This window comes from Pyxicephalus adspersus, chromosome 4 (genome assembly GCF_032062135.1).
Source record: "Pyxicephalus adspersus chromosome 4, UCB_Pads_2.0, whole genome shotgun sequence".
Taxonomy (NCBI): Eukaryota; Metazoa; Chordata; class Amphibia; order Anura; family Pyxicephalidae; genus Pyxicephalus; species Pyxicephalus adspersus.
The window spans coordinates 120,323,078-120,348,457 of record NC_092861.1 but is presented as its reverse complement, the minus strand read 5'-3'; the positions used below and the strand labels follow the sequence as shown (position 1 = coordinate 120,348,457).

The following is a 25,380-nucleotide window of genomic DNA, read 5'->3' as shown; positions in this document are numbered from 1 at the left end:
GAACTCCTTGGCATTAAGGTGGTACTGTTAGCAACTCATAACCCCTCAAAAACACCCCAACAATTGCCCCAAGTAAAAAAGACCTAAAGGTGCCTGCTCTTTATACATGAGCAGTTTTGTCTTGAACTCTTTTCGATCACAAAACTTAGATACCCCCCCCCCCCCCCCATTTTATTGGCCTCTTACTATATTAGGCTACTTCACTGACATCAATAGGTATCCAGATGAAACAAGTAAAGGCATTTGCCTGTCAAAAAGGTCCACATCTGGGCTGTAATGTGAGTTTTTTGGTAGCAGTGCAATTTATTTTGTAGCCACAAAGAGTTTATTCTGGGGGTGGGCGATGTAATGACAACTTTTTTAAAGCTGACCACCAGTGTCAAAAAGTGACTTAAATGATTGCTAACTTCTGTATTTAATCATAAAATGGAAATAACTTTTTCAGGCCCGTATAGTATGTGTATGTTCAGCAAAAGCCTCATTAAAGCTCAGCAAAAACTATGCAACCTTTTTGATAATTTAGACATTTGATTCAATAAAAAATAACAAATATCAATAAATATAAAAAAACAAGGGACTCACTTAATCACATTTGAAGGAAGCAGAGGCTGATTGTTGGCCACATAGCTTTGGTGCACTGGTGGCTTTCCAAATGAGTTTGATATTGAGTAGTGCACAGTGGTAAAATGTTCAAAATTTCCTGAATGGTTTTCAGTCAGTTACTTTAAAGATTGTTTGCCAGGTTGAACTTCTAAAATTGTTTTCCCAGTATTAAGAACTATTTCAGTCTTATACAGTAAAGGTCTGATTTAATAAAGCACTCCAGGACTGGAGACAAAAGACTTTCATGGGTAAACCTGGGTGATCATACAAATCTGGAATGGATTTCTTAAAAATCTTGCTGGTATTTGCAAATGTTTTCAATCCAGGACTAGATTTCTTCCATGTTTGCTGGACCACCTAGATTCTCCCATGATAGCCTTCTTCTCTTGGGTCTTGGAGAGCTTCCATAAGCCAGACCCTACGTGTATGTTATTATTATTATTATTATTATTATTATTATTATTAATACTAATAAACAGGATTTATATAGTGCCAACATACAGTTCTGTATATTAAATAGGGGTTGCAAATAACCAGCAAATACAGACAGTGACACAGGAGGAGAGGACCCTGCTCCAAAGAGCTTACAATCTAGGAGTCAGCCAACAGCTTTTTACAATTTACCGGGTTACATAGTTAAAGTTGCATTCAGTACGACAGAACCTACCCAAGCATCTTTGTAGCCATTACTTATCTAGAGATGTTTTCTAGCAATGCTTGTATGCTGACAACAGTAGAATATGTCTGTGCAATGAAAATCAACATATCTGCTTATAGCATCCAGTGACAACGCAGTACAGCATTTGGAAGCATTTGGTCACCCCGTGTAGTCACCCTGAATAAACAGGACCTCCATTGCAGGATTGCCAGCTAGTATTATTTTTATTGGAAGCTGCATATTGTAAAATTGAAAATGACTTTTAAATTTCATCAACATATGAAAGGTGATATGAGATTTTATTGATATGATTTAAATCCAGCCAAAAGACCCAGATCTATAAAAACAAGGCAGCAATAAAAGTTGCAATCCTGTTGTTACTACCTTTGTGTCGCTAACCTGGAAAAATAAATAGGACAGCTAAGATCATGTATGTGATTTGGGGTCAATGACACCTTTTTCCTTTGTGATTCACACATACTCCATGAGTTAAGAGATCAGTGGCCAATATTAAAAGCACTGAGAACTAATGAACCATCTATTTAGGTCTTTGCTGTTGATAGCTGGTATGTCTATGGATTAGCACTGCTAAGTATCTTTTTAGATATTTGTCTTGGACAGAATATGTGATAGCAGGAAAGCTTGTGTATATGTATGGGGCTTAGAAAAACATTCATAATGATCCCTTAGACTGAATGATCAGTGCTTGCCTGGACTGCCCATACCTGTCAAATCCAGCCATCCAAAATGAAAGCCAAATATGAAAAATTATTATTTCAGTTGTGTCCATATCATGGGACAACAGGCCATCAATGGCCAAATGTGCTATAGATCCGGCCATTTGGGGCTGATAAGTATTTGCAAGTAATCGTTTACACAGGTATATGGGCAACTTTAGAATGACATGCCAAGGTAGATCTCACACCAAGAATGATGAGTCGGGATGTTTGCCTATTCTCAAAGGCATATGGTAAAGCACCCTCTTTGCTATTCTTTAATCCTTTTTATGAAAACTCCATTAAAACATCAGTGAAGCTGGGAGATCCAGCAAACCTGGAATTGATTTCTTCAAAGTAATTTGCTATTTTCTAGCAAATGTTTTAAATCCTGGACCAGATCTATTCCAGTTTCACTGAAGAAAATGTATCTTCTCAGCCTTGGAGAGCTTTAATAAATCAGGCCCAAAGAGTAGAAAAGGTGGAAAACAGGAAAATAACACCCCACCTATGACTGATATTTGCTGTTCTGTTATATGGTCAACATTTGTCCCCATAATTTAAAACTTTCAATAAGCCGATGGCTGAAGCCTGTTAACATTTAATATATGCTCACGGGAAAGTGGACATCTCGTTGGGTACTATAAGCTGTGTGACCTCTGCCTGTCCTTAAACATGCTGCCCCCCATGTTATTGACCTTGTGACTCATCCAATGATCAGAGTGCTTTGTGGAAACACAAATATTCATTACATATCCTTTACAAAGAACTTTGCAGGTGATGCGGGGATTAGACCATGTGTGACCGCATTTATTCTTTTGTACAATACACATGAATCATGTAAAAATATCAGTTCCAAAAATACTTTGTCTTAGCTGTTCACACATTACAAAGGTTGCACATAGATAACGATGGTCAAGAAAGGCATTAATCACTAATGTCACGTGTGAGATCCATTTATTGATCCCTTAGCATTATAAAGCTGGCGGCACAATGACAGTCATTCCACTGATAAAAGAGATAGAGGAAGGGAGATGGATTGTGTGAAGGAGAAACATTGAATGACAGAGAGAGGCAACAAAGACAGATAATTGGAAGTAACTGTTACAATATACAATTCAAATAAATAAAGAGCCTTCATGATTAAAATAAATAAAACTGAAATAAATTCAATGAATAATAGGGGCTGTAAAAGGCGTTTTTACTGAGTAGGTAAAAATAAGATCCTCTGCCAAGCCTTTATTGTTGAGGTTCACTGCTCTTTTGTCTTCTGGTGGCCATCAAACAGAAAGTGAGGGGTAATTCATACTAAAACCTTGGGTCTTATGAGTTGTAATCAAACCAAGATACTTTTTACCAGTATGGCCCCTGTTCCAGGGGCAAGTCTTTAATATTAGAATCCTGTTTAATTTGGATATATTTACTCTCATTGCCTGTTACAACTCCATGATAAGGCATATTAAAAAAACTCCAAAAGCATAAAATAGTTCCATTAGTAAAAAAAAAAAATGTGAACCAAAATGGTCCGTAAGTCCAGATATACTGTGCATGTTGTAGATGGTTTATTATGGCCCCAACCTCTTTCACATTCTGAGCCTACTTACAGGCACATAAAGGTTATGGTGGTCTCTCTGACCAATTGGTAGACATTAAATGTGGTATTATGTTTGAATTTTACAGGTAAAGTTGCAGATTTCACATAACTTCAGTTGCTTATATTTCTAGATTTACTGTTTATTCATACTTTTAAATATCACTGTAACCGCTACTTCAGCAATGTTTCATCATTTCCTTGGACTTGACAAGTTTTGTGACAGGTTTTACAAAATAAAAAAGAGCATACATAAAAACTGCATTATTTAACAGGAAGATTGAAATGGTCCCTATGAAATCAGTTCCCAAAAACTAAATTTAAATACTAGCCTATGAGATTTATGTCCCCAGAGATAAAATTCTCCTCTATGGTCCATCACCTAAATCAATGCTGGGTGATTGGAACACCTGAATGCAGGCACTGTACATGAAACTGCTAAAATATTGACAAACCCTGGAAGCCAATCCCCTGAAGGAGTGACAATTTTTCAATAAAATCAGTCACAAAGGTGCACACTACAACTAACACAATCATCACAGTGAAAAAAGCTAATCAGGATAATTGTGATTCTGTAAATAGGATTAACATGGAATTTGCTTAGTTGATCATTTCCTTGAAATCCATGTTTATGTCTGTTCTTTTTTTAGTTTACTGTCAATAAAATGATGATGATGTTATATATTTGTATTCTTCGCTGGAATTAATTTGAATTAATCGATTAAATATATACATTACTTCTCTATGAAAACTATGGATTACGGATGAAGACCCCAAACACAGTAGAAAACCAAACGAAAGGTTAAAGTGCTGGTAACAGAGGAGAAAAGTTGATAGCACATTGCTGGAGGGCTTTCTTTTGGTAGGTACGTCTGTCATAATGCACAATATTCTGTGCATTTCTGCAGACTATGGCGTCTGAACTTTTTTTCTTTCACAGTAGTGAAATAGTGCCACACTATTTTTGCTTCAGAGTATATTAAATGTTTCCTAAAATAATCTTTGAAAGCCAGACCATTCTAATCATACACACACTACATAGGATCAGGAACCATAAAATCAGGTACAGACTGACTAATCTTAGTTTCTGTAGGTGAAATGACTTCATAAAGGAGCATCTCTACAAACTTTAATGATCTATTTTACCCTCACCATTACTCTCTTTTTCCCCATTTTAACATACCAATAGTGCTTTGAGAATCCTTTGTCTCGTTGTAAATGTTTTTAAAATGAAGAATTTCTTTAGGAATATAGGAAATAGGTATAAACTAGTTTATAAACAAGATAATGTCAAAAACAACAAATATGAATCTGATCCTACTGCCTCACTATGTCTGTTGTCATTTGTCTTGGGATTTACAATTTGCAGAAGCCTCCAGCCAGGCAGTAAATACGGTAATACTCATAAATGCACACACACTCCCTTGCACAGATAAGCAAACATACATGGTCTACATGTGGAAACTGCATGCTAGACTTAAATCCTATACTAATGTACATTGTATGAAGTTTGTGCCTGGTCTATGAATTACAAAGGTTATTTGGTCTACGTGATATGAACAACCTCTGTAACCTTTGGGAGTAAGCTGGTTTTCTTCATAAATACATGTTCCAAGGGTTGTAAACAATGAAAACACCTTGATATACACACCTACAAATAATTGTTACCTTGGAGTATGGGGCCAAGGTTTAGTTCATTTTTCCATTGCTAAACATTTTTCCATTGCTAAACAGGAAAGAATTAAAAAACAATTCCATCTGATCTTTATGTCTTTATAAAATACTCCAAAGGAGGAGTTAATAGGTACAGTAAGTTAAAGATTGAGACACAGATCAGCCATGAAAAGAATTAGTGAGTTTTAATTTTAAATAATTAATATGATGTTTAATGGATGTGTAATAAATATCACAGCCAGACAATTTTATATAATGCAAAAAGGAAACCATAGATTTGAAAATGATTGAATATTATGGTTATGAATGGATTAACAAAGGGTCACAAAAGAGAAAAAATAACATAGATAATGTTGGTGTGCAGATGGCATCTGTGTAGTAAATGCTGATATGACCAAGCTGTCCTGAAATATAATGAATTTATAATTTGGAGAAGGATCTACATTTTCAACAAATTTCTAATAGTACTGTCAATTTTTCTTTTTACTTTCAGAACTGCCCATCCTTCATTTTATTTAGGGATCACTGTCTTATTTTATTTGCACTAGCAAGGATATGAAACATCTTATTTATATCCTATAAAGCAAGGCTTGAACTGAATATTATGCTAAAGAGCAAATATTATCAGATCTCTTTAGATGATAAAAAAATATTAGACAGCAAACCAAGGACCAAATAAAATTGCAAACTGATCAGATCACATTGTCTTTGGTTATTACGGGTACAGAGGGTATTTAATGTCATAAGGAACTGCAGAGAGGTTATTGTTTTCATGTTTTATGTATGTTATACAACTACAGCCCCCTTATAATAACCTCTGATTTGTTTTTTTACACCTGTCTACTGCCTTTGTCTTCATGCTGTAGCAGAATATGCATGCAGCATTGGGTTATTGTGACCCATAAATAGCAAGGTCCTCTCAAAAGATGAACATATTTGCCAAATTTATTTAGAAAAAAATTTGGAAAAAAAAGAAAGTCAAGCTTTTATCCGGTTTTCATCTATCCACTCCCAGCCCACTGATTAGACAGGAGCAACTCTTTTCTGACTATGACCTATCACTATGCTCTTTTCATCACATTTACATGCAGCACACCTAATGTCTTCAAGTCCTCCCTGCTCCATTCCAAGTCTGAGCTACTGTAGAGAGTACCACAGTACTGATGCATGGATTGCTAATACTAAAGAGCCATATTGCCCCCAAGGTGTCAGGGTAGAATTAAAAAAATCAAGTCAAATTTGGGTATTAAAAAAAAAAAAAAAGGAATAGATGCCCAGTCCCTTCTTCAAAATGCATTAGTTTGTCTAGAGGAGGCTAGCACTAGCTGTGAGTGACCCATGAGCATTGTCACATTGCCATCTTTAGAGTAATCCTGACCATAGACTGATCCCATATAGTACATTAGCACTCCTGCTGTATTTTTTTCTGCCTGATAGTGATCTCATGTGTGGCAACACAAATAATCCCTATTATGAACCATACAAGTCTGCTAATCGTTTTCTTACTAGAGTTTCATATTTCAATCACATTTTTTTTTTTACTTTGAAATGGCAGGCACTCTAAACTTAAGTTTTGGATTCCACAGAGCTTGAAGCACTTAGAAATATTCCCTCCCTCGCTTTAACCTTCCCTTAATGTGATTTCTAGCAGTTCCTGGTCTGCATGCTGACCTACTGCTGCAAAACTCTAGGTACCTTTGTAATCTTTGGGATTTTAAAAGGTGGGAGGAACAATGAAACTGAATTAATCTCACAGCAAGTTTTTTCATACAGCTTTAGATTTATATGCAACCCAGGTGAGCGGTGGGAGTAGACAGATGCTTGATTCTAAAATTAGAGGAAAAATTGCTTGAGGCATACAGTACACCTTAAGTTAATTAGCATTGTATGAGTATTATAATATTGGCTTCAGAATTTGTCAGTCCCAGTACATCCCTTAATCTTGCATCGGCAATTATCAGCTTGTCCTAAAGTAATATTTAGGAGACATAATTCATCAATCATAAAATACTTAAATAGAATATATATACATTATCTATCTATCTATCTATCTATCTATCTATCTATCTATCTATCTATCTATCTATCGGTCTATCTATCTAAGGACATTAGGAATCGGTGTTCCTTATAATCAGATGATTACCAATTATATATATATAGATAGATACCCTTTATTTAATCTATTGGAGATGTTGTTTTACCTTTATAGGCATTTTGCACCCCTTTTTCTTTTACCCATTGATTCTGCCAAAGTACATGTCCCCACATGACAACGATCACAAAATCTATGCCTCTGCTAGAGCAGTGTTGTCAACCCAGGATGCACAGACTACTTGTTGCTTTTGCACTGGTGCATGCTTGAGACCAACTTACTGCAGAGTTTCCAGCTTCTGTACTAATGCCTATAACACTGCATGATGCATGCTAAAAGCGCTAATTAGACCCGTTGAGCATTACACGTCACATATTTCTTTAAAGCAGAAAAAAATAAAGAAAGAAACAATGATGCATATTTTAGCAATATAGTAGAGTTGTTAATAAGTTTTTAAGGTCTGCATATAGTCCTGCAATAAGCAAAATGCACGACCCTGCTAACTGACATGCTGTCAGTATAAATCAGTGCTTTTACACAGAGAGCAAGAATCCTTCCCTATAGTATGCTGGTAGGGGACGGTCTTTTCAACAGATGTGGCTATTTTCTAATGAATCCATACTTTAAGAATTTGCAAAACTTTTGTTTTTCTTCACCTGGAATGAGTTTAGCTGATTTAAACTAAGCGTTCACTTGGGCTTTAAAATATGTTCAACCAGCATGAGAACGCGGGGTGTTTTAAATTGAGCACAGACATAACATGAACATTGCACAGTACAGCCAGCTAAGATCCATCAGACATTAGTACTCCTCAATTATTTTTGAGATAGCAGATCAGCCAGTTTGGATTTTGCCAGCCTTGACATTATTCCTTGACAACAAGGCATGATGGAAAACCAGGTATGTTTGAACATTCAGTTCTGTAGTGTTAGGTGCCATGGCCATCATGTGCCAAGTAGATTGACTTTATAGTTTCAATAAATTACCAATGAGCATTTAGTATTTAAAATGTGGATGAAATGTTGCAATGATGTGTACCCGATTTGAATCACAGATGCATAAATAATATTGGATTGCATCCATATAAACCACAACAAAACCGCACTTCTCATAGTGACTTATCAACACTATCAGTAGTGAACGGAGCTAAATATAAAGTGATCAGTGAACACAAAACACTACCTGTGGTGTAAATCAGCATAGGAGCTAAGGCTAATGGAAATATGAGACAACCAGGTAGTTTACCATAGAAAAGAATTATGTGGAAAATTATCTCAGAATGTAAAATAATTGGAGTCATACGATTTTGAGGTTTTTCAGGTCCTATTTACATTATCTAGTTTTTGACATGATCCATGATGACATATATCAAAACATCTTACAACATGCTGGGAAGCTGTAAGGTGGAGGACGGCAATGGAAAACTGACAAAATGCAGGAATTTCAAGTATCTGAAATCCTGCCAAACTGTGGAATTTTTTAACATATACATTTTACATATGTTACAAAACACAGTTTTAGGTCTGGGGAATTCAGGTTTTGAGTTAATTAAAAATCTAAAGTATGGGGGTTTAAAAAATAAAAGGTGTTGCTTTCCATAGCCAAAGGTGACAGAGGACCCAACCTATAATTGACATTTGTGTCATTTTAAAGTGGATCTCTGGACAGTATAAACACATCTGAAATACAACTGTATATGATTACGGTTTTACAGTAATTTCTTTATACAATAAAAAAGAGGAACAGGCAAAGCAATACATTAAAAAGCAGATGTCAGTGCATGCTAACCTAAGAACATTTACATGGCTCATGAACATGAGCTAAATGCAATAGATATAATATAAATCCAGCCTTAAGGGTGGTCTCTCATCATGGCTGCTGTGGTGCTAAGTGCATACCAGGTGGTGTAATCAGAGAGGAGGGCAGCACTACCATGTATTGCTATAAAATGCCGCATGCTACAATCTAGGTGGGTTGAATGGCATTGTAACACAACAATGCATGTTTTTCTTGCATTGTCTCAAAGTAAAGATCTACAGTAAATGGACCATAAAAATGGTAGCTTCAGTATAGGAAGTACTCCTAGTGCTGCCTGGGCAGAGCTACTGAGGTCCTGCATCACCACCACATATATATTTCAGAAACAATATTCAGAATGAGCTGGACATGTTTTGTCCATTTTAAACTGTATTAATTGCTAAACCTTTATACTCTAAATATCTGGCTAATTATTGGGAACAGACGTTCAGAGGTAAACAGAGGACAGGTGATTCATTTACATTTAGCTCATTCTAGAGAGTGGGATGTGTATGCGAGACACAACCTGATTATTAGGAATATACACGAAGATCGCCATGTGTTTAGCTTTGAGCTTATGGAAGTAATCACTTCTAATTATATTCTCCATTTCCTACAAAACACTATCACCATCAGAGAGCAAGCTCTCGGTGTTTAGACAGTAGATTATTTATGTCATTCCTTCCCAGATGGTGTTTTGTCCCAGATAAAATAACTGTACATTGTAACACAGAATGCTAAACAGCGTAATTGGCAGATTGAGTGCTAGATGATAGAGAGGTGTATATCTCGATATGTGTTTTACAAATGTCTTTTTGTGCTTTTTGTTTTAACTTAGGCATTTGAATTTTTTACCAGTTATTATGTTTTTCATAAAAATACACACTTTAGTAAAAAAATTGAAATACCTGTGTTTTCCGTCAAAGAATGTATTTTTATTTATTTGGATGCAAAACAGCCAACCAGAATTTTCCACTATTGACTTCAATAGGATTCAAACTTGGTCAATTCAGGGGAATATGGTGAACCCTTACCTCCTAGATTGTAAGCTCTTCTGGGCAGGGTCCTCTCCTCTTTTTGTGTCACTGTCATTATCTGTCTGTCATTTGGATCCAATATTTAATGTACAGCGCTGTATGATATGTTGGTGCTATAAAAATCCTGTTTATTATTATTATTAATAATAATAAAAATAATAAACACTCAGGGCCTGGCTTATGGAAGCTCTCCTGCTCTGAATTTCAGCAGCAAAACTGACACATGTTCAAATCAAACCTAAGAATTTTGATGTGTTCGGAAAGGAGCCAGAAATAAATTCGGAAAGATCATTTTCTAAATGAATCAACAAAGGTTAAAAGAAGCCAACACATTTCAGGGGTTGCAGGGATCTTTTCAGGGCTCTTATTTTCTGGATTTTAATAATTTTTTATTAAATTTATGGAATCAGCATTTGTGATTTTATGATTTGATTGTTCTGACTTTGAGTTTTAAACCATAAGATGTGCTTACAAGCCCTAAAACATATTAGCTCATTTTATCCATCATCCCTGAATTGATTCATCATGGATACATTTTCTGACTTTGTTTTTAGCACCCTGAAGATAATAAAATGAGATCTGTACAAAATGGAGTGCAACACAATTTAAGAAACGTGTAACTGCCACATAATCTTTAAACTCTTTGATTAACAAATTAAACTCCATTGCTAGTTCTCCCAACCCCCTTCTCATAATTTCGAGCCAAACTGTATAGCGAATAAAAGAAGATAATATTGTTTAAGTCTCATGCAGGAATCAAGGTGCACCTTTCTGTTGGCTCCCTCCCAAACCAGCCACTGTAGCTGAAGATTAGCACTATAGCATATTTTAGGCCAAAACTATTCATTGTTATACTTTATAAAATAAACTCAATATGTACAATAACATGATGGAAAGAGTAGAATGAAAAGGTTGTGCTGGGCAAAGTAAATGAAAAAGCAGCCTATTTGTTCTCTTCAGCTCTTTTTCAGAGCTCCAGCAGTACTCAGTTCATTGGAAGCTCACCTGACTGAAGATACAACCTCTTCTATTACCTGTGGACAACTGTTACATACTTAAAGGAAAACTGTCTGCATTATTATGTTTGTCATTAAGGGTTGTAGGTTCAGGCCCTAAAATACCTAATTTCTTTGCAAATTACTTTTCTTCAAGCTGTAAATGTCAGCAGAAAAAGGTTAATGTCTAAACATTTTTTCTCTATTGTAGTCAGAAGCAAAATGATTGCGTAAAGATAAAAAGCCTAAATTTATGTCCCCTGCATTTCAAGCACCATGCTTTAAGCAGATAAGCTGAAGGAGTGTGAGTGACCAAGGTGCTAAAACCAACATTGCTGTAAATGGAAGTTGGTCAGACAACTCTTCAGGGCAAACAAATTAGTAATGAGGAATCTTATCAGCTAAATCAGTATACAGAAGTATACACATGGCACAGCAATACATGGCGGTATGGTAACATTTTATGCCTGTAGCAAGTGGAACATCTCTGACTGTCAATGTAGGACCCAGACCTTATGTCATTCATGTAAGACAGAGGTAGGCAAACTCTGGCCTTTAGGCCGGATACGTCCTAGCCAGTATTCCAGTCTGGCCTAATGCCCCCCTAGTTATTTACTGTTGGATCCAGCCTAATTGAATTGTCCCGTTATCGCCAGTTCCTGTGATATCATGGAATTCCCGCACAGTACCCCAATTACTATGCCTAAAGAGCAGAAGTAACGCGCAGCTACCAGTCTCCGGAAGGTTGACCTCGAAAGTTGTGTCTTCAACCCCAAATGGACTGACAAATTATTCTTCATCCAAAGTGGCAACAAAGGCCTGTGTTTGGTGACACCAACGGCACTTTCAAGCGGTCGAATCTCAAGGGGCATTTTAATGCCAAGCACGCACACATACAAAGACTACCCCATGGATGAGCGTAAGACTGAGGCTGCTCGCTTGCAGTCACGGTTTGAAAAAATCTTTCCTTGGACACCTTCTGGCCTAGTTTCTTCTGGCCTAGTGTGCCTTCTTGACCTCCTGAAATGGCCTAGTAGTCCAAAAAGTTTGCTGAGCCCTGATGTAAGAGATCATCTTCTGGGCCATTGCATGTCAGACACCCTGAGCAGAAAAAGTAAAAAGTAAGGACTTGCACAGCTTTATGGACATACATCTCAGACCTGAATCCAACTGGTGCTTACAATATGTAAATTTATAGCTAATATTATTCTTTCCAACTGCCACTGGAAGAAACTTTGTAAGTGGTAAGTTATTTAAAAAATCGTGTTCTTGATACATATTGGTATGAAATGCATTGCAGTGCGTCATTGCTAATAGGCATGACCTGTATAGGAAGTGAAGGTATCAACATGAAGCATCGTCATGAATATTACTGTTTTAACGTATGACAAGGTTTTGCTTGATTTTATGTGTTGATATTGATATTATAAGGCTTTGTACAATGTACTGTATGTTAATCTTTAGTTGGGTGTGCAGTTGGATGAGGTTTTGACATATGTGCAATGAGATTTTGTTGGATGACTAATGAGGTTTTATTGGATATATGATGAGGTTTTATTATAGGTATGATGAGGCTAAGCTGCGTGTATACATTTACATTGGATATATAATGGGATTTTGTTGTATATATTTTGACCCGTTGCTGCAATGTTTTTGCAGCTGATGCTTTGTTTGTTATAAGATTTTGCGTATGATGAGCTTTGTTGAATGTATTAGGTTTTATCAGATGAAGTATGAGGTTTTGTTGGATGTATTATTATAGGACCCAAAGGATGCAATCAGCAGGAATTAAGGTGAAGGGGGAACTGTTGTCGCTTAATTACAGGATATCAGTGTAGCAAGAATCTGGAGCTTTTCTCAAAGATATGCATATATACAGAACATTTTTTTAGAGAAGAAATTACTTTTTTTTTTTTTTTTTTTAGTTTTAGTTTTATGTGTTATCAATCCATCCCAGCAATACACACATAGTTTTATTTAACATTTTAGCTATAGGCCTACTTGATGAGCTTTTAAAAAACATTTTGTGTATTAATATATAGGTGCTTACACAAATTGGTGCTGGGATTAGGAAATTGCACTTTTAATATAAACACCAGAGATAATATTTTGTATACAAGAAGCTTGCCAATGCACATAACAGGGACATAAAATATTCTATACATGTATACAGTTTCATTATCATGAAAAAGCTTGGAGCTCTGATATTAGAAACACATAAATTCCTTATTTTAAACCACAGGAAGTCCAGCTAAACTGCAAGTAAAGAAATGTAAGCCATGTCTGCTTTTTTTATTACATTCCAGTGTTTTTCTGGAGTGAGTTCAATAGCTTTAAAATGAATTGAGCCTCTTCTATTAGAAGAATGTAATTTTTCCATAAAAGCCATTTTAGGAAGACCTTTTTTTGTGCTAACAGAACATCTCTCACAAGTGTATATCTTTCTAAATCAATAAAAATAGCTTCTAGCTGTCCTCATTCTACAATAAGGTCATGTGCAGACAAAATGGGATTCTGGGGTTCTAAAAACTACACACTGAAATATTGTAGGGTTTGGTGACAGCAGTATCATGCCAAAGAAATAGTATAGTAGAAACAAATTTTGCAACTCAAATGCTTTTACCTTATATTACATATCCCTATTACACCAGCTGATACTGTCTTACACAGAAATTCCTAAAAGGTAATCCTTTAAGGATCTCATCTAGGTATAAAATAAATATCAACCTTCTTGAGAAATCATTACATAATATTATATATATATCTTTTTTCTGAAAATAAATGCTATTTAATTACAATTTTCAAAATTCTAAAGTTGATAACATGTTGTTCCAAAAGAGTACTATACACTGTATATATATGAAAAAGATAATATAGAAAAAAGAGAAAATATTCTTTCCTCAGTCCCCAATTTTCTGCATTCTTCCCAAGGATGACATGGTGAGAAGCTTGCAGAATGAAAGCAACAGATTATAGAGAATTCAAAAGAAATTAGAGACTTTTTCTTTTAAATGAAACCTTCAAATTGGAGGTTATCACTATGATAAAATAAGCAATCATATAACCAGAACCAATCTAATTTATGATACAATCATTTAAGCAAGTGTCAGTTGCTGGTGGGCATTTATAAACATATCACTAACTGGGGCATCATGTTTGTGAACATATATAAACAGATTGCAAGAGAGAAAGGATTGAATTTCTATTTCACCACTTAGCCTTTCTCCACCTTTTTATGGGGAACCATTGAAATACCTTTCAGGTCTCATGGAACCTCTTCTATATTTACTATAACCACAGCTCATAGTACATTGGTGGCTAGTAGAAATTGCCTCTTACATTGCTAATCAGTGGGAAGAATATCACCCTTACAGATAGCCAAAAAGATATTGGTGTCACCTAAACTGACCTGAGAGTCACAAACTGCTCACTTGTCAAGGAACCCCTGGGAGGGGACCCTAAGGTTTCACAGAACCCTGGTTAGGAAACACTGACTTGGACATTTGCAGAGCTAAAACAACAGAATACATCATGAAATACCAGAGAACAATAAGAAACCTGCATACTGTAGTCTAGAGGTAGTTAATATGTATAAATTTTATAAGTGAATGCTGGACTTATGGAGCTCCAGGGCCTTGTGGCAGTGACATTGAGTGCTTTGGCTTTAGTTATGCTTTGCAATCCTCAGAGAAATCCCCAGTACTTATAAATCCTGCATATCATATCTACATTGATGAAATAATTATAAACTTCTAATGATTAAAAAAGAAAAAGAGTAATGCATTTTTCATGCTGGGCAGCCTGTGGACTACCAGCTCATAAAAAAGTTGTTCAATTATACACCCTTAACAAACGTATTAGGAAGTCTAAACAATGGCAAGTCTGGAAAAAAAAACAACCCCAGTTTCCATTAATAAATCAGTGCAAAAGTACTCATAGAACTAAATGTGCTGCATACATCAAAGCTTAACAAAAAAACCACTGGATTCACCTATAGGAAATCAATATTTTTTTTATCCCAAAAGCCCTACTCTATTACCTAAAGCTGCAGTCATGTGTCAGACCGCATCCTAATCCTTCATTCTTCTGGCTGTTTTCTGGGGACCTACAGTGCTTACTTGCTGAATAAAAGGCTGGTCAAAGATTCTTCTACACATAGCAGCTGTGACATGACATGGCAATGTAAAGGGTGGGAACCAAATAGATTAGCTTCATGATGAGCAGCAAGCCATCATCAGTCTCCAATACTAAGCTGGTGCTTCACATGGTTGCTTGACAAAGGGGTCTAGTAAAGGAGAGTCTTAAAAAACTTTTTCAAACAAAAACAGCTAGAAGTTGGTGGAGTGGAAAACTGTGGAACTGGGTGCACCTTCAGAGTGAAACTATACGTTTAATAATAGGATAGTTGCCATTTTGTAGCTAAAATTGCAGACTGGAGAGCTTTAGGTATGAAATTACTATACTGCAGCCTGTACCCTACAGGGGAAGTTATTTTAATTTCATTCATTTAAAAAAAATAATATATATATATATATATATATATATATATATATGATAAATCTTGGGAGAAATCTACCAAGAAAATCTGTTGGCTGTCACATCTGATTTCCTAGTTTTTTTTAAATCCTAGTAGTTGTACTGTCATGTTGATCTAATGACTTGTGACCTGAAACAAACAGGGATGAATTATTGGATAGCCAACATAAGCAGTGGCCTTAAGGGGCAAGGTTATCAAGGGATTTACACAACCACATACACATCATTTTGCTGACAGTAACATATTCTAATGTATATTAAAAGGTTCCAAACTACTTTCCCTGCACTCTGTACTTCATATAATCCCTGTCCATATATTAAGGCCCAAACTGAAAGCAGGTCAGGATGGGCCTAACCACTGTGATTTGATCTGCTAATTCCATTGTAACACCATGCAAATCCATGCCTAATATCGCTACTTAAATGGTCCTATGGAAACATATGGTTTCAATTCCTGTGCTTATATGTGACTAGATCTAAAAAACTAATTTCCTGTAAAATGCAAACTTCAAACACTTTGAGTATAAGCTTTTCTGTTTCAGCAAGTTTACAAAAAATGGTTGCCAAAAAAAAACAAAATCCTGCAAGCAAGGTTTTCTTTTTTAAATGTTTTTTAAGCTATATAGAAAACATGCAACTACAAGTGACAATTATTCCAAAGTCAGTGCAGCAATGATCTGTTCCATCTTAAGGAATAGATTTTTCCAAATATCTATTTTCAGTACTTTATTCAGATTCTCATTTTTTAACCTAATTTAAATACTTTTCTCTTATATAACTTTAGGGGTCAATTTGTAATGCAGTGCATTAGGCAATCATCAACAACTCTGGTGCAGAATCCCCTCGGCCCACGTTTTTTCAATGACAGTGATTGATTCTCCAGCAAAGAATGTTGCTGAATGTCAGATTCACTGCAATATAAATTAACCTCTAATCTTTAAAAAATGATCAGTTAATTAGTAAAGGCAGAACCACTTATTTATCTTAAAAGGCAAGAGTTATTCTACGACTAACACACTGCCTGCGATAAAATAACACCAAATTATTTTCCACCAAAAAGCAGGAAAAACTCAGATTATGCACTTCTATATCAATATTTTAGCAAGTAAATATAACCAAAAATATGCCCATGGCAACATTAGGAACAGATAACAAAGGCCAGGGATTCACCTGTTACATGCAAGATGGATTCCATCAGCTGTCTTCCACAAATATCAATTTTTATCACTTTGCCTTGAATATACTTAGTATTTAAGTGCAGGAAGGGTGCAATGATAAATATGTTAATCACAACATTATTGCAGAGATTTTATTCATCTATCCGGAAGTTATATTTATCTCTATCAGTCACATAATCCTCTTTTATTGCATGACACTTTATGAGACAGCACTGCATTATTCATTTCAATATTGTTAATACTTTTCCTTGATGCTTTGAATTAACTTTTTAGATCAAGCACCCGTTTTTTTTATCAGAGAAGATAGAATATCACCATTGTATAGTCTAATACCCCTGCCTACTTCTGATTAGAAGTTATTGGTATTAAGCTTTTTAAATAGGAATGTTGACTGTTTATAAAAGCCATATGGATGTTAATAACCCTAAACAAGTATATTACAGTGTATTAGTCTTTGCTTATCAGGAGCTAAATTTATGTTGTAATTTAAAAGAACTCATCAGACTATGGCAGTGGTTGATGAGCTTACATATGCACATTATACTCGGACTTGTGTTTGTGCGTGTAAAGCCTACAAATGAAAAAATGTATGTACAGCTCATTAATTTGTATTTCTACAATTAATGACATATACAACTGCAATGTTAAATAACTGTACATATTTGCATAAATTACTATCTGACATGTACCAATACACATTAATACCATAATATTACAAAAACGCTGAATCTTAAACTTTTTTTAAAATCTGTTCTTTGAGTTGCAGGAAACTTTGACAAAGAAGAAGCATTTCCTCAGTTTGGAAATGCCTCAGGCATCAACATTTGTTCGGGGTGTTGTCAATTAGCTTTTGCTTACTTTAAAACGGTTGAATGGAAAAATGCAAATCAAAGGTAGATCAACTGTAGATCCAGTGCATCTGCAATGAATTGTAAGTGATCTCAGAAGAGTCCTAAATTAAGCTAATAGTTAAGCATTATTAATCCATTGAAAACAAAGCCTGGTAGCACGTCACAAAGTAAAGCCGCATACACACTTGCAATTATAGTCACTGGAAAGGATCTTTCACGATCCTTTCCAATGACTAATATTGCACGATGGATGAACAAGTGTTGTACATACAGCACCCTTCTCTTCTATGGAGAGGGAAGGGGGAAATGACGGAGAGGGACCCCGTTGCGCGCTCTCCCCCTTTACTTGCATTAAGATCGTTCGTCGTTCATCGTCCGTGGATCGGCCAGGACGGTCGTTCGAACACACTTCAGATTTTCATCCGATATTGGCCCTGAGCCGATTATCAGGCGAAAACCATTGGAAGTGTGTACGTAGCTTAAGAGAAAGTAGAAGCTAATCTGTGCTGTAAATTTTTTACCACAGCCAAATCTACTATTTTTCTTGCTGAATCCTGGCCAAGGGTTCTGAGCAGTTAGATTTCTGGTAATAGCAGCAGATAAAAAATGCTGTGTCTGATCTGTATGGGCTGTAGGCATGGAGGCATCTAAGGTCTAAAAGACTACTGATGTCTCCATAAGTGCAAATCTGGTTACTCCTGGTGTGGTTTGCTAGTCAGGGTCACTGCTGAAAGAAAGATGAGACCTAAGACCTATACAGACGTAAGTCTGATATTAAATGATTGTCGCTGGAAGAATCTTTTCTGAGCTTTCCACCATAGTGTATTGATGAACTATGTTTGGGGACCACTATATGCATCAAGAAGAGCATGACCATTGGCCTTGAGCAAGAATATTCTGACATGTGTACAATGCTTATGACACAGATCCCCACATGACCAGGGTTTTTTTCCTTCTCCTGTCTCACCCACCTTGCACTCCTCTGTAGCCAGCATCAGCAGAACTGCCCTGAAATCCTATCCATTGTTTATTTCCTGCTCTGACCACTGGTCATATCCTGATGTCACTTCCCGAGACCTGCCCCCTTACCACAGATGATTACAATATTCCCCAGATGCCTTACATCTGCTGGCAGAAGTGTAACGCCCTGACCTGCCTCTGTTCCAGCTCTTCCTCTGGTGGTGGGTACTGTTACCTGCTGGTCACATGACCTCTCGTATAAAAGGATGTTGCCTGAACAAGGAGCCCTCCTAGTCTCTGCTTTCAGTTTCATGTCTGCACTCCCTGATCCTTATACGGACTGACTCCGGCTCTGTCTGACTACTCCTGACTGCTGCCTGCCCTGACCTTTGGCTCCATCTGACTACGCTCCTGTCTCACGTTCCTGTACTACGCTTTAGTTTTATCTCGCCAGCAGTTATCAGCCCCTGTGTGTGTGGGGGCCACAACCTGGGCATCGCCTCCTAAAGTCTATCATCCATTGCGGGGTGCACTGGTGACAATGGAGACTGGTGTCTTAGACTCTACTCCCCGTACACATCCCTGCCAAGTGTCCATGGCACCGTGACAGCTTAAGACTGCTTTTCTATGTAGCCTACTATTTCATTCTGTCAAGAAAGATGTCTTGTCATGTCATATTAGTTATGTAAATATTATTCTTTTTAATTGTGTGTTGAGTTTGGTATTTTATCAGTACTATATATAGATATGTATATTGTATATAATATTAGTTTCCTTGGAATCATTATTTATAGATCTTGTTAAGATTTGATAATTGAATTAAATGTCTAAGTGCTTTCGAATTAGGAGTAAGATTCTTTATTTTCATTAATGAGATCAAGCTAAAGCATTATAACCCTTTGCCCCATCCAAACACCTACATGCATTAAAAAAGGACCTATATGTGAAAAAGCTTATTGTCAAAAATGTATAATCTATCTACATGCACACCAGAGGTACAAGTATAACTAGAAAATAATGAGCTGTAAATTTTTAATGGGTCAGCTAATGGATGTTTGTTTGACTTATTACAAACACATGCAATTTTCTGTCTGACTATATTTAATATTTACCTGTCACATCTATTATTATGCATGTAAAAGCTTACTTTTTTAATGGAAATAAAGATATCTTAAAAATTTGGACAATTTCCATTATTTGTGGTGATATTAGGTGCCTTTTTCATCTTGGCTGATGAAACAATCACTGAAGAGCACTGAAAATCACTGAAAGAACACAAAAAATGTATAGAATTCAGGATTTTGTTTTGTTATTTCTATTTATTTACATTATTACAGAGACAGAACTGTGTGCTATTGTGTATAATACAATAGCGGAAAAATAGTCCTTTAAAGGGTCAGGTGAATGGCAAACATTTCAATGCAGGTCTGTGCTCTGATTGCTGTACGACATGAACCTCAATGACCAATAGGTTTAATAGCCACATGAAAGCATGGTATATAATCAAACATATCTGACCATTGAGGCTACCGTGAAATATTGAGAATGTCTGCAGAAGCGTATGATTTAGCGTTTCACTTTTTATTGCCTAGCACAAAACAAACATTTTTCTCCCAAAGCCAGGGTTACTGTAAGACATTTATTACTATCCATATACTCTATGGGAAGACAAATGTCTGGCTGAGTAACTGCATTGCAGAGGATCAACAACATCTGTGGCCTACAATTACTGATAAAATAATATTTTTGTCCATTTGGCAATTTGATTACCCCGATTTTACATTTGAACTGTTTATAGTTTAATGCAGTCAAGCTTTTAACTTGCACTAAGCAAAAGGCAAACATTTATTATAAGGCAGGAAGAAATACAGCAGATACTCACTGTTGCCAGATTTCTCAGAGACGCGAAAGGTCTTTTGGAATGATACACAAAGTCGTCATCAATATGAAAGCCTTTGGAAAGTAATTGTGTTTTTTTGACACACATTGAAACTTTGTTACCACTCAGAAAACACATGACGGAAGCTCCACATGTGAACAGTATAGTTTAGTCTTAAAATATGTTATCTAATATAGAGCCAGAATGTAATGCACAGGCACTAGCAATAACTAGAAAAGAGAATTAATTTAGGCTAACATAACCCTAGGTAGTATTCATGTCTCCGATTGACATTTCATTTACTTTAGGTCATAAATAAAAATCCATGAACAAAAATGAAGTTGTTGGAAAGGGGGTAGACGTTAAAGGTCTATTTTCAATGAATACCTTTAATATTAAATGTATCTTTTCAAATACACTGAAATGTGTTTTCTAATGATTTTAATACTAACGCTAATATTCATTTTATAATGCAATTTTGAAATTTAGGTAAGCTTTTTAAAACTGTAGTAAATTTTTGACATGACGTGACGTGATATGAATAAATGACAAAAAAACTGATCAGTAACACTGCAAAGGCATTGATCCAAAACATAAATGAAAATGTTACCCCTAGGCAATCAATTCTTTTTTTTTTTCATTGCAGCAAGAAATTCAGGTATAACCTGCTTATAAGGCTCCTTTGGGTTATGAACTGGTAATTGGAGGGTGGATTTTTTGTTTCTTTTAGGTAATATAAATATTATTTGCATGATCAATCTGTCCTTCAAAAGCCATACTTTATAGCAGTCATAGTCCCCATACACTGCAATGATAATACCCAAAAATATACAGTTTGGAAAAATGCCGCATGAATATTAGGTTTCATTTGAACTGTAACCCAGCAGTTGTGGATGTACAGTTGGTACAGAGGAACAATAGTTTGCTTTTTCCACTATCCTAAACAAAAGACAAAATCACTTACAGTTTAGCGGATACCGGGTTCAAAGAAAACTCTACTGTGATTTCCACAGATTTGGTTGCTATTGTTGCTATTATTGTCCCTTGTTGCTATTGTATTGGAGATTTTTGGGGGAGATGTTACCCATTGCATGTTTCTTAATTAGTGTGCTGTTTGGCCTCTTGGCATTGCAGATCTGGCACTAAACATAATCCCTATATTAGTCTACAATTAATTTAGGTCAAAGATAGCTTTTAGGTTTTTATCAAGGAGCACAGAAAGGTCCTCTTGTAGACTTAATGGGCATTTATCAAAATAAATTACCAGCCTTACATTCAAATCAATCAAGTGTGCTGTTTATTTATTTAGACACAGAAAGCAGCTTTCACCACTTCAGAATCAAACCTTTTTTCACTGATAATTGTTTTACGAATAATTAATGTAACAAGGAAGCTGAGAGACATAGTTTAACAAAAACCACCATCCAATTAAAAGACTCTCATCAGATAAGGAGAGTACATGATTAGCAACATGAGAACCAAAGTGTTGGATAACCAAACCACTAATCAGTTGTTTCATTGCATAGAAATAAGCAGACAGGTCAAATAGAATACCGCGGATTTGTTACTACATATAATTAGGTTGTGGCAACATTTAAATTTGGGAATAATGAAGAAGGGTTGCCATGGACAGCATGGTATGAAAGTAGGATTAGTAGGAGATTTCAAGGGTACAATGTACAATAACTGGGGTTTGCTATGTAACATTTTTATGTTTTTTGGGGGGTTAGCCCATAGTTCTTCCTTAAATGTTAAAATGTACTAAGGTTAATTGTATACTGCAATGAATAAATAAAGAGTAGCAGAAATAATAAAATACTTATCATGGTCAAAATGTAGTTCAAGACTCCTTCCAATGCTATGTACATGGCTGAAGTCTTGGACATTCTGTGAATTTCCCATTAAACAGAAGGATAGAAATTTAGATTGGTTGATTCTTGTCCTCCAAAAATAAGGCTATCAATAAAAACAGCCTGGAGCAGCATTTTCCCCAGGAAAGGTTTCATCACTTGACTTTTTATCCATTCTAGCAAATTAGCACGGCTCTCCGTTAACATTAATGGTTATGTTCTCTTTTAAAGAAACCATGATGGGTTAGTTCATTTATTAGTATTTCTAACATCTACAAAAAATTTAAGCCAAACAGCATAATGCTAAGAGTTCTTTATACAGACACATTCCTCCTATTTCTTTATCATTGTTATTCTGTTTGGAGCAGAGTACAAATACTTTCAGTGTAACTTCTGGGTCTCCATTGCAAGATGAGGTATAGCTGAAGGTACAACTCACCCTTGTTGTTCACAGAAGGATGTAGTCTGCCTTGTTCTGCATCCAATTCCTTTAAACAGCTGGCAGGAAAAAAAAATTGCAAATCATATTATTAGTAGAATGAAATAAGCGGTCTGTTCTATTTTAGGTCACAGCGTAGAAATCTTTAATGTCTTCATCAAATTGAAATGAACTGGAACATAGACTGACATGGAATGAATCATCTTAGCCCAAATAAGTACTGTAGCTCGAAGAAGAGCTAATGCTGTGTGAGTTACCCAGGAAGTACACTATGTCATTGTTCTCCAGAGAGGGTATGCTAATTGAAAATCTGTAAATGAAATCAAAATAATTTAATCTAAGAGAGCAAAGGAGTCATGTTGACTTTTATTTGGATTTTGTATAGCTGAAGCTTTTTTAGTCTTTCCCTAGCCCCACCATTTTTACCGTTTCTATCTTGTATTTTATGTTTTTTTTACTATTTGTATGTATTTATAATAATCTAATATTTATTTATTTTATGTAATTTACATTATAACATGCAACAGAAGTAACATCATAGAAATGCAAGTTGTTCATACATCAATTATCAATTGTAATTAACTTTAACTATCATTTTGATTATATGCATACGCATAAAGATTACATGGAAATCACGTCAGAAAATTCTGTATTAAAATGTAAATTCTTAGCTTCTCATAAAGGAATAATTGTGATGTAATCTCCCTTTTATAGGCAGATTTGAAAAATACACATGGCTGCATCTCACTTAAAATGATGTATGATTAGATGGGTCTGTCAGTTAAAGGAAACCATATATATATATATATATATATATATATATATATACTGTTTAGTAAATGTGCTTTTTAGAGTATGTAAAAATAAGATGGTCCACTTTCTCTTTTCCCTTTTGTAACGTTGTCAGCTCTGTAATTTAGTAAATGCGCATAATCAATGTTTATTTGTATTATGATATAATGCTCACTAGCGGAGCTGTGGCATGTGTTCTGCATCCAAAAAGTCCGCTAGGGCTGCGGAAGCAATCAAGAAAGCGGAGTTGTCAGGAGGGCAGGGCAGAGCTCCGCTGATCACTCCGCTCTGTGATTGGCTGGGAAAAGGCAAACCCTGATGATGGCTCAAGTGTCATCAGAGTTTTCCTTTTCCCAGCTATTCAGCATTAGAGGCGAATAGGGACAAGTCTCCCCATTCAAGTCTAGTGCTGAATGGCTGAGAAACCTCAGTTTCAGAGTAACCTCAGTTAACTGGAAACTACACTTATCCGGAATCGGCCATTCCCAGTGGGTGCCGGATAGCTGTAGTTCTACTGTATTTAGGACATATTTTTTATTCGGATAAGTATATAAAATATGGAACATAAATATAATTTTATCTAGGCTGTCCTAACCTGAAATGCATGTGTAAGACCTGGCTTTGCCTAGAATTCAAGCATGTGCTTTTTCGTTTCATCTTACTATTACAAAGCAGGAACACTTCTGAGTGGAGATGAGTTTTAAGTAGTTTGGAAGAATATGGGGTTCAAGGGGGAACTTAACATTTGAGTTTTGCAGAAACTGCAAATAACCATTGCCCATAATATCCAATCATAAAACACAGCATACCTTGGTCTTTACACTTAGTCAGCCTTATTGCAGTCTATATATATTACCGTGATAACAGGCTGCATCAGGAAGTATAACAAAGAGGTTCTTACCTAGCACCTTTAGTGCTGCATTTTAAGTTCCCTCCCTTATTGTGGATCTAATAGTGTGGCAGGTATATGAGAATATTAGATTGTACCACAATCTGGGGACACCAAATCCCCCGAGTCCTACCACCTCCATGTACAAGTCTATGGGCTTGGAAGAGATGAAACTTCCCACTTGCCCATTTCATCTTGCTCTGAGTTGTCACTTGTCTTACACTCCAACCCTCCTCCACATATTTCTTCTCTGGCTCCTGCTGCCTTATTCCATTCTCCATACTGGCGGAGGGTAGGTATAGCCTTCTTAGCACAATGATGTCAACTAGGTACTTGTTAAAGAGCCTAATTTAGAAAGAGCGGACAACCCAGTGCAAGCACAATAGACCAGTACTATTTCGAGAATACCTCACATGATAACATACATTTTTTAACATATTTGTTCTGAATAATTACTGAATTGAAGGCAAGAAAAATACTTATAATTTCTTGAAGAAATACTATGAATATCTGGTGGGTTCAGTGGTCATTTTTACAATTAATGATTTGTTTTCAGGTTTTCTAGGTCATTTAAATGCTCAGACTTTTGTAGGTCTCTGCTGGAGTGTTGCAATCCAGTGCACCTGTGGAAATGTGCTTTCTGAAGAATAAACAGAGGTCGATTTAATGTCACATAAGTCAAAAGCCAGATGCTGAAATGTTTATCAGAACATCTAGACTTTGAACAACATTAGGGAAATGTTTAATTTGTCCTTGATGGGTCTTGGTGTGTAAAGCAAATGATAAAAGTCATATTAAATTTCAGCTTTCAGTATAGGTAGACAGTGGTGATAAGCTTTTCAA

At 35.9% G+C, this 25,380-nt stretch overlaps 1 protein-coding gene and 1 long non-coding RNA gene across 9 annotated transcripts in view; one reads left to right on the top strand and one right to left on the bottom strand.

The window, feature by feature from the left end:
* The window catches only part of LOC140329295 (sodium/calcium exchanger 1), a 254,077-nt gene extending 231,093 nt beyond the window's left edge, over window positions 1–22,984 (bottom strand). For all 6 annotated transcript variants that reach the window (XM_072409477.1, XM_072409480.1, XM_072409484.1 and 3 more), the window contains exon 1: window positions 22,857–22,984. The gene's annotated coding sequence lies outside the window, so the exon portion shown is untranslated. The remainder of the gene's footprint in view (window positions 1–22,856) is intronic.
* LOC140329296 (uncharacterized) overlaps window positions 1–25,380 on the top strand; it is a 163,530-nt gene that overhangs the window by 72,696 nt on the left and 65,454 nt on the right. The gene's annotated exons all lie outside the window — the stretch shown is intronic.